The sequence below is a fragment of the Lepidothrix coronata genome, unplaced genomic scaffold (genome assembly GCF_001604755.1).
Source record: "Lepidothrix coronata isolate B3197 unplaced genomic scaffold, Lepidothrix_coronata-1.0 Scaffold67, whole genome shotgun sequence".
Taxonomy (NCBI): Eukaryota; Metazoa; Chordata; class Aves; order Passeriformes; family Pipridae; genus Lepidothrix; species Lepidothrix coronata.
Window position 1 is genome coordinate 3,776,679 of NW_016690247.1, and position 10,238 is coordinate 3,786,916.

Sequence of the window (10,238 nt, forward strand, 5' to 3'; positions counted from 1 at the left end):
CCACTAGAGCGTGCTGTTTTCCTGTTCCCATGAGTTATCCGGTGACTCTTGGTGCACTCAGCTCTCTCACAGCAGTGTGTGTCACATCACAGACTCAAAGCTTGTTCCCTCCTGGCACTACTATCTTCACAGCTATAAGGCTTGGGATTTATTTGCTAAATCTCTCCATTTTGGCCTCTGGGTAAGAACTAAACGCAGGAGCCCACAAGCCATGAAAGGGATGAGAAGGAAGATGGGAGAAGTCCTTCAAGGCTTCATACTCTGAGGGTTCACATCAGTCCTGCTATCTCTACAGTTTTTCTTTCCTGTTTGAAAGGGGACAACTAGGGAAGGGGGGGTGGGAGGGGGTGGTGTTTACTGACCCTTTAGAAATACTCACAACTAAAAAAAAAAAAAAAGAAAAAGAAAATTCTTCCCTTGAAACCTAATTTCCTAACAAGGGATAAATATGTGGGGCTCCTGGCTCTGTTGCAATGCTCAAATCGTTTTAGTTTAGGATGTAAAAGGCTTTAGTTATGGCAGATCAAAATGTCCTTTGTGGACCATAAAGGCAACTCAGTTGTTTCTAACAGGACTTTCATGTTATGCCACCAATATCATCAGCTTGTACAGTTTTGGATTTATTTGTTCTCAGCTGTAGTACCCAAATGTTAAATGAGGGACAGATATATTGTAAAAAGCAATCAATGCTGTAAATTAATTAGCAGGGTTCAATGAAAGCAGAGGCTCTATCTGGCTGCTGACTGCCAGCAGCACATATGCTCATGCCCTAGAGTTGAGGTAGAGGGGAGCATGCCATGGTCAATGGCAGGGATCCATCCGGACTCCTCTCTCAGGGCAGCTCTGCTGGGTGATCACACCACATCCCATTGCCTGTCCACCGTGGGGGAAGGTGCTCCCGTCCCCGGCACTCTGGTACGTGGCTCTGGCTGGGCCACACCAGCATTGCCTATCATCCCCCAGATGGTTGCAGAGCTGCCTCCCACCCATCTCATGGGCTTGTGCCAGGCTTGTGCCAGGCTGAGAATCCAGCAAAAGGGACTCAGTACAGCACACTCACCCCACACGGGAAAGTTGCACCTCCCATAGCAATGCCAGACCCTTGCCTTGGGCTGAGGCAGTAAGTTCCCCTGTTTGAAACTGTGTTATTTGAACAGCTACTGCCTTCAGTTTTAAATTGCCTATCCAAATGCTTCATCAGGCTCCCAGGTATTCAATATTGTGATATTAGCACAGTGAATAATTGTTCCACTTCATCTCCTGTGATGAATATTCCCACAGTCCGTTCCTTTCAAGTTGAAGAGTTTTTATTTATTATTCTTGTTCTTTGCCCATGTCAGAGATGAGTGTGAGGTCCTTCACCAAGCCCAACAACTCCCATCTCATTGGCCAAATCCTCATGACTGATCAGGGGTGATGCAGAATTACAGTCCAGGGCAAAATTCACCAGCCTGGCTTGCAGATTTTGCAGCTGTTGTTGCTTTGCTCTACTTCCAGTGACATTTGCTATTTTCAATGACATGGCAGCTCATTCTTACTCTTATCTCCTGAGTAGCAAAATCCCAGAGCAGGCAAGGAAAGGATGTGCTGAGGTTTGTAATGTGACTTTTCCTTTTTGAGTGGACACTTTTTGAGAATAATCCTGTCCTGGATCACCTGCATCTCAGGAGACCTGTGATGTGTTTTCATGACCATGCTGACCTGCATTCACAAGAATAAGTTTGCCCAGTGCTTCCTTCATAATAATGGAAAACACAGTATGGCTCATCTTCCAGTCCTAGACATCTTTCCAGGAATAATGAGCCATTCATTCCTGTGGCTACAACAGCACTGCTGATATATCATCTTCTGGAGTTGGTCTCACCCACACTGATGAGGACTAGTTCTCTCCAGCTGACTGACCATATCTGCTTTGCTGAGCACCAGATCCTGCATCTCTTGTAGTCCCCAAGCACTGTTCCTGTGACTTGAAATAAAGTTCTTACTTAAACTCATATATATTTAAATAAAAGTATATGAAATAATGTAAGAGCACTGCAGCAGCGCCATCAGAGTGCGATTCCTATGACATAAAGCTGAATGTTTACATTGTGTCCCCAGAGGGTGGCACGAAGGGAATAGTGGAGAGTGCGAAGGGTGAGCTGGCAGCTGGCATTTAAGAGTAGGCATATTCTGGGAGGTGTTTATATATAGAGATATGCAAACATAAAAATAGGATATAATAAGATAGGTCAGGTCACATTCTTGTGACCAAGGGCACAGATGTAGCATGGTGTATGACTGTACAGCTAAACCTCAGTGTCTTAAAAATACTGGATGGTTTTATCTATACTGTCTTTTGGGAACAGTCCTTGGCTCATGCTGTGTCCCAGGCTAAGCCAGGGCATGCTCTCTGAGGGGATGAGAATCCATGAGCTAAAACAGTGCCAGGAAGTAGACTATGGACTTAATAACATGGATGATCTCAGGTCCCAGTTACTCTCTAGCCTGCATATGTAGCCTGTGCTTTCTTTTGTACAATATGAGCAAGCAGTGAATAAAGGGCCAAAAAGTACTATCTGCCTTTGATGTCCTTGCCCTTCTATTAAGGAGAGGGAAGAGGTGAAGATGGCTGAGACAAGTTCATTTCTGTAGTATCGAATGGCAGTAGAAGCAACAATGGCCATGCACTGCAGCTTGGGAAGTTCAGGCTGGACATTAGGCAAAATGCTTTTCTCACTAGCAGGGTGAGAATATAATGGGTCAGCCTAGAGAAGAAATGGTACCTTTGTCTTTGTAGGACATCAAGGTATAGCTAGAAAAAGCCAGGTTTGGTCTGATAGAGCACCGTGGATTCCATCTTGGGTTAAACACCTTCAGGGAGTCCTTTCAGCTGAAGTGTCTAAGAATCTCTGGTGAACAGCATTTTTCTGTTGATTTGCAAGTCTGGGGTTGTGGGGTTACAGCAGCAGGCTTCCCTAGTTGGAGAATGGCTCTGTTGAACCAGGTGACATTGCAGGGTCAATGCAGGGAACAAAACACAGAAAGATTTAATTAAACCCATCAGTGAAGAGTCTCTGTCATCCAGTTTTTTTGGGAGAGGCTGTGTTTTGCAGGAAGGACAGAAAGATTACTGTGCTTACAGGAACAAAGGTTGGCCTCATGGCTGGTACAGAAAAACTTTAGATCTTTGTGTTTCAGGTATTCACTTCCTTTGATAACAGTGCCCTTCAGACCCTCCTCTCCTGTGCAGTCACACAGCACAGTATTACTTGGCCATGTTCTCATGGATGTAGACTAGTTCTTCCCAGAGGTCAAAGCTACATCAATTTACACCAGTCAGTAGGATTTTCCATTTTCCATTTTTTTCCAAAAAAAAAAAAAAAAAAGAAAAAAATCCATTTTTGTCATCACCTGAACTCTCTTTCTAAATTTAACTTTCTGGATCTGGACTTATGGAAATGCCATATTCCATACCCTGTCTTCCTTTCCATCCAACTGTTTGAGCTTGTCTTTTATCAGACCTTTGCCTCGTGCTTAACACAGGAGGGTCTGGGCCTTGACCAGACAGTTTTGATCTACTCAGTAGCCATGAAAAAAAATACCGGGCAAAACCCGGCCAGTCAAATGTTATGTTGCACCTCAACAGGTTCCTAAAAATCCTATCACTTAATGGCATGCAGCAGGGTCACAGGTGGTCACTGAAATGATAGCGACATGGTGAGTCCTTCTTGCTGCACCACAGGCGTTGAGAGCCTTCAGTAATGTAGTGTCTGTCCCTAGTACCAGAAGAGGTACAAACTCAGAACAAAGAAATATTCCTATCCCCAAGATACACAGGCCAGATAAGTATTTAATATATCTACCATTCTACCATGAATAATCAAGAAAAGAATTAATGACTAGATAATTTTCAAAATTTTCTTAAAACTCATCTTCTTTGTATATAGAGAGTGAGATGCATGAAAATACATATGTATTTACACAACAAAAGTTCACCTATCCTTTAAGCCTGAGTTTTAATTTTGTTTAACATGTTGTCCTAATCCTTTTTTTTCCCCATTCCAAATTTTTAGGAGTTGTGGAATAATTTTGAGGGTCAGAGAAATGAGTAAAAACCACCAGTTTTTACAACATAGAAAAAAGCACCGGAGCAAAGAGAAAATTTTCCCTGGAAAAAATAATCATTTGTGAAGTCCCATTCCCTTTTAAAAGAACCCTCCTCTGTGGAGGGAGAGCACGAGGCTGCTTTAAGCATGGGGTTAATGCATTTCACCTGAAATAATTTATTCTGTAGAGCAGTCATTAACCCTTATCCAGGCCACTCTTCTAAAACGTACCCTGACTGGACTGTGTCATGCTCACAGTTGTAAATTCATGGATGGGACCCCTAGCATCTCTCCCAGCTTTCAGGAAGCCCTCACCCCTCAGCACTGACCCTGCTGCTGCTGGGAATTCATACCAACCGCTTTGCTGACATCACCCTAAAGCTGCTTATGTGAGGTTGGTCTGATCCCATGTTGGCCTGAATTCAGTTTAGGACGTGACACATTTGGATAAGGACTGCAGGTGATGTCTGTGTCATAATCCACAGAACTTTCCCTGCTGTTGCTTCTATGAAACAGCACAGCTCACGTCCACCCAGCTGCATTTAGATCCACATACCAGGTGTTTCCTCATGGGAAAGGCCCCCAAAACCAGTCCAGAAAGTGCACAAGCAACCAAGCAGCAGGGACAACTGTGAGCAGGGTTTTAGTCTGTGTTTTCTTTTATTTATCACTATGGGCTCAATTCGAGCTCAAACCCAAGTCCCACCAATGCACTACTAAGCTGTGGGAAGTGCCACTCTGCCAGGGGCAGGAAGAGCCACCCCCATGTTCTTTGCCATCACCATCACCATTCCTCCCCACTGCAGAGCAGGTGCTGGCTCTGTTAGATCTCACTGTTAGATCCACTCAGAGACCGGATTTGGCATTTCTCCTTTACTAGCAAGACAGATGAAAATCAAAGCCCATACATGTTTTTTTTTTTCCACTATGTGGTTGGGCTGGAACAGTGAAAAGAGATTTATGCTGAAAAACAGTTGCAGGAAGAAAAAGATGCCATGAATGTAGTCTCTACCAAAATGGGAATGGGTAAGGGAAGGGAGTTCACACTACACAGATTAGTAAAGATTGTCCAGGTTGGAAGGTTAATTGAGGTGTAGGTCTCGATGATGTATAAAGGACAGAAATGTCATTTCACGGCTTCATTCACTCTTTCCTATGGAAAGAATTACTTCTTTTAGAAAATAGTCTGTTCATTTCATTGCACATTTAGCTGTGGAAAGACATCTCTGAACTAACCCTAACCCTAACCCTGAACTGACCTGGGGAATGGAGAAAGAGAGAGAGACATCAGGTATTCCTATTCTACACATGATCCCATCCTCAGTTAAGACCACGGCTGATACCAGCCTGCCATGAGAAGGTGACAGGTCCAACATCCCCTCCCCATCATCTGCAGTGTGGTCAGCTCAGAGGTAAGCAGGCAGCAGCCCCATCAGGATGTCCTGCTGAATCAGCCCTTCACTCCACCTGATTTAGAGTTGTTACTGACCTTGCTGAGACAGGAGGGAGTGAACTGAAAGCTGCAAAGCCTCCTATTCCATTCCTCATCCCCTGCTCCATGCAGTAGCCTCAGGAAAGTCTCTGGCTCATCAGTTTGTTATTGATCCATGTCACTTACAGCAGTTGTAATTGCAGAGATGGGAATCACAATTAGAGCAGTGGGAACAGCGTAACCTGTGGTGGTTTCCAGAAGAGGCACATCTCTCATGCAGGAGTGGGCAGAGCTGATCCAGAGACTGTGTGGTCAGGAGCAGTATAATTGGTCTCTGATTTCCACTTTTCAAACCATGCAGGTCATCCCATTTTCCTCAACCCACACCTCATTGCATGTATGTCTCACCTCATTTCTCCTGGCCTGAAAAGAAACAGATCACTTGAACTCCTAAGGACTGTTCAAAAGCCTGGAAGGCAGAACTGAGCATCTCTGACAGCCACATAGCTTTTGGACAAGAAGCCCCTGCTCATGCAAGAAGACATGCAGCACATTCCACTAACCCTAAGATGATCTGGGTAGTCCATGTGTCCTTCTGCTCTGTGCTGGATAAGAGAGCTCAGAATCCTAAGATCGTTCATTTTAAGGGATAAATAAGCAGGTTTTAAGTCAGAACACTTTTTCTGAAGAAGAACAGACTAGGACCTCCACTGTTAAGAGCTAAAAAAACAGGTTTTCACACAGCAGTCTTACTGAACAAAAAAAAAAATTGTTTTACAGAAGCTGGTAGAGCTCCAACCAACTGATGCTTGATTTTTAACCCTTCCCATCTAATTAGAACCAGAGCTTGTTCAAGGCAGCAGGAGTGTAATGTTGCAACCGTGGGCAAGGGAAGGAGGGAATGTGAAAAGAGAGAGTGAAATCTTCCCTTTCAAGATCCAAGAGATGCCAGACTCTTGCCAGACTCCCTTTTCGTGTCACAAGGAAGAGGCTGTGCAGCTGCATAACCACATCTCTGTACACAGGAGCAAACAGCAGCAGCCACTGCTCATGAAGAGCCCATATCTACTGGATTTTTTTCCCTTAGTAAATCCATATTTGTGCCAGTGCTGCTCTGGATTGGCTGTCCCACACAGCTATAGGAACCAGCAATAACCAACAAGCATAATTAACAGATTAGACTGTCCTGCTTCTGGCAGAGAAACCTCTCCAGTTCTTTGTGGTCTTCTTCCAGAAGGGTAGGCAAGGACATGTGGCATATGTACAGCTTCATTTATTCTGTCCCTGACCTGCATTTTGGTCCTGATTGTAGTCTCTTCTCTGGTAACAGCTAATGAAATCCCAGTGTGGGCTTGTTCTGATTTTCTCACCCCTCTCCTTGCTCCCATTTCTGACTTCTGAGATGTCCTGAAAATAATTCTGTTAGCAGGAAAATAAACAGGACACTACTCTTGATGGTATTCAATTGTATTTTCTCTTTCCCTGATGTCAGCCCCTGGTAGAGGGGGGTGAAGAGGAACTCAGAGCTATCAGAGAAGCTTTTCTGGCACAGACAAGGAATCCGCACTCTGCCAAACCCTTTGCTATTGTTCAGCGTGCACCCTGCTGCTTGTTTGGGACCAGGAAAATGGAGCCTTACTGTGAAATTTTAAGTGAAAAAGATTAAAACTGAGCATACCAAAGGCAGGTCAAGCAGCAGAATGAGCTGGTCCAGCAAATGGCCATTTTTGCCTTCTGTGACAGCTGATGGTGACAAACAAGAATTTGGGGTTTTTAGTGGCTATTGTTATTTTTTGCTTAGAGATGAGGGGTTTTATAAGAGTCTGAGCAGAAGTAAGACAGAACACAAACTAGGCTTGCATCTTTTCAGGCTCATTTCACAGGGCAGTCTTTGTCCCCACAGACACAGCTAGACCCTCCTTGGGTTAGCTCACCACAATCTAGCATCCACTCCCAGCCTGCCAGGCCCCTGACTTCCACCACTGCTGGACATCTTGCTCATCCAGGAATCCTATGTCCATCTGTGCTGAGGGTGCTGAGTGCTTCTGCTTGTTTCTTCAAATTTACCTCCTCTGAGTGAAACAGAGATTGTGGTGTTGCAGGATCAGTTCCTTTCCAGAGCAACTTTGCTTAAGCACAAGTTGTATTAGTGAAAAACACAGTTATTAAACTTTGGAAGAATTTCCTCTGCACCACAGGGCAAGGCTGTCCCATTTCAGGGTCATACGTCTTCAGGAGTTTCCTCACACCCTGCAAGGGCTCAGGATGTTCCAGTCAGTCAAGATATGGAAGAGCCAACTTCTGAGGAGACTCAGCTTAACCCCTGATCACAGTGAGTATTGCCACCTCACTTCTCAGACTTTCCTCCAGATGGCAAACAGCATGTGCTCAGTTAAACCGAGTGACAGGCTGCAATAACAAGTGAATACATCAGGAGTAACAGTGAGGGAGAGATATTGCTTGAGGCAACACTCCGGACTGAATGGAGTTGCTTGGAAGCAGGAGGGCAAACAAGACACTGCAGGTGGAAGAAGACATATCAAATCACCCTTTTCTTCCTCACAGTGAGCATCAGCCTGTTTTCCATCCTGCCAAGCATGTTGCATTGCTTTTACTCTGATTGCTCCAGAAATGTCTTAAGCCTCCATGTTCCCTTCCTGCCCAGATTTTTCCCTGAGAGCTTAAGTTTGGCCACAGAGGGACAGACAAAAGGCTCAGCTGCCCCAGCATCCCATCTGCAATGGACATCCTGGAGCAGATGCCTGAGAATGTGCACACACAGCAAGTCAATTATTCCTTCTATTCTCTCAACTTCTGGCAGTTGACACACCAAAGAAGGGGTTATACTTCAATCCATTCTGTCCTACGTGGACTTCTCTTGCTGTTTTGACTCACGTTGAAAGGCTCTGCAGGCGTTGAAAAAGGTCTGAACTCTTTCCATCAAGAGAGGGCAGTGCTGTTCTCACTGTCACAGCCCAGGGACACCTGTGCCAAGGAGAGATAAAGTGCACGATGAGTTATTAAAGTGGCACAGTTCTGTGTTTTGGTCTCCTAGTAAACCAACTGAAGAACTGCTGGGGTTACAAAAGCCAGGAGTTAATCAGTAACTCAGATGTTTTTCACTTGCATGTTTAACTATTTTTTTCCTCAATTGCAATACCTGCTGGTTTGGGTTATTCTGCCTTCATTTAATGAGTAACTACTAAGAAGGGGATTAAATACACCTGTTCTCTCAACATATTGGGACTTTTAGTGGTGGCCATTTTGACTGTAAGCAGCTGTATCCCACATTCATTAATACATGGAAAGGAAAATTCAAGTGTTTCTAGAGAAAAAAAGAGTTGAGTCTCTTCAGTACAGATCAGCCTGTTCCACTGTCTAGTCTGGCAACTTCCTAGTTCAGTGCTGTTTTGTAGACATGAATCTCCATGCACACCCCAGTATGACTTCTCCATTATATATTCTCTCAACATCTGCTGTTGTTCTTTCCTTTCCATCTGTTCACACAGAACCACAGAAATCTGTGGAGCAGAGAGATCTCCAGAGGTTTTGTGGCCCACATCTTCCCTCTGCTCTATGTCAGTGTTTTCATTTACTGGGACAGGAGCAAGGAGGTGAAAAATTTTATTGTAGAGTAAATTTTGGATTAGGTGCTTTCTATAGAGGAGGACCTGTTATTCCCAGTTTTGCTATTGCTACGTGTGTGAAGGGCTGCAAATCAAGAACTCTGCCTGCTCATATGTAACCTGAAGCAATGTGGTCCAGGAGCACTGCAATGGTAAATCAGCTGAGCATGAAGGTTTTTAACATTTATAAAAGTGTGTTAAGGCAGCAATAAGCAATATTATGCATTTTTTATGCAATTCTTCCTGAAGAATGGGTTGATATCGCCATGCCTCTTTCCACTCTATCATTCTGATTCCTTCTTGTGTTTCATTTCTCCCCAAGTCCTCACTGTTCTTGGCTGCTTTTCTCTCTCTCTCTTTCTTCAAAATACAGCTTTTAAATCAACTGTTAAAAAGTTCATGGTGTCAAAGCTTTGTGTATATTCATAATGCACTTTTCTCACTACTGATAATGACATGCAACAGTCCGGGTTTAACTCCTCTTTGCTCAGCAGAAGTGCTACAGCTCTCTCTTTAACTTAATTCCACTTTCCTGGTGGGGCTGTCTTCCCCAGAGCCTCTGCTCAGTCACATGACATCCAGCAGAGCGGGCTGTGAACACGGGCCTGAGCTCACCCAAAACAAAAGCACATATGCAAATGAAGGCAGCAATGCTTCTGCAGTGTGTACTCCTGGTGATGCTGGCCGAGCCTGAAAGCACAGAGCTGGATGCCAGCAGCCCAGGCTGAGTTTAAAGAAGTGGTACTGGGAAAAGAAGGATGGATTGATGGGCATATTCTTCTTGTAAGCTGGAAAAGTCTAACCACAGACAGTCAGAAACAACAAATCCAGAACTGTGCTGGGCAAATTTCATGGTTGTTTTTGAGAGAAGAAACTCTCTTGACCTGGCAATGATGTTACCAGCTCCCTAGCATTGATTCTGAAGTTCTCTTCTCTTCTCTCTTTCCAGCCTAAATTAAACACTAAATAAAGTCATCTATTGCAAAAACAGCCCTACATTCGTGGTACTATTTATTAAACTGCCTGAAAAGCCCCAGCTCCCTAGTGAGATAAGAGGAAACAATATTTTTGTGTTACCAATTTTTTTATTAA

General features: G+C 44.2%; 1 long non-coding RNA gene across 3 annotated transcripts; it reads right to left on the reverse strand.

The window, feature by feature from the left end:
- Window positions 1-1,324: 1,324 nt before the first annotated feature.
- Window positions 1,325-4,514, reverse strand: LOC108498973. 3 transcript variants are annotated; one of them, XR_001875367.1, is made up of 3 exons: window positions 4,320-4,514; window positions 2,766-2,957; window positions 1,325-1,966 (listed from the first exon to the last, which is right to left on the reverse strand). It is a non-coding gene; the product is annotated as an uncharacterized LOC108498973 (long non-coding RNA). The 3 variants fall into 3 exon arrangements; XR_001875366.1 differs by having other exon boundaries at window positions 2,766-2,974; XR_001875365.1 differs by having other exon boundaries at window positions 2,766-2,974; window positions 4,256-4,514.
- Window positions 4,515-10,238: the final 5,724 nt, after the last annotated feature.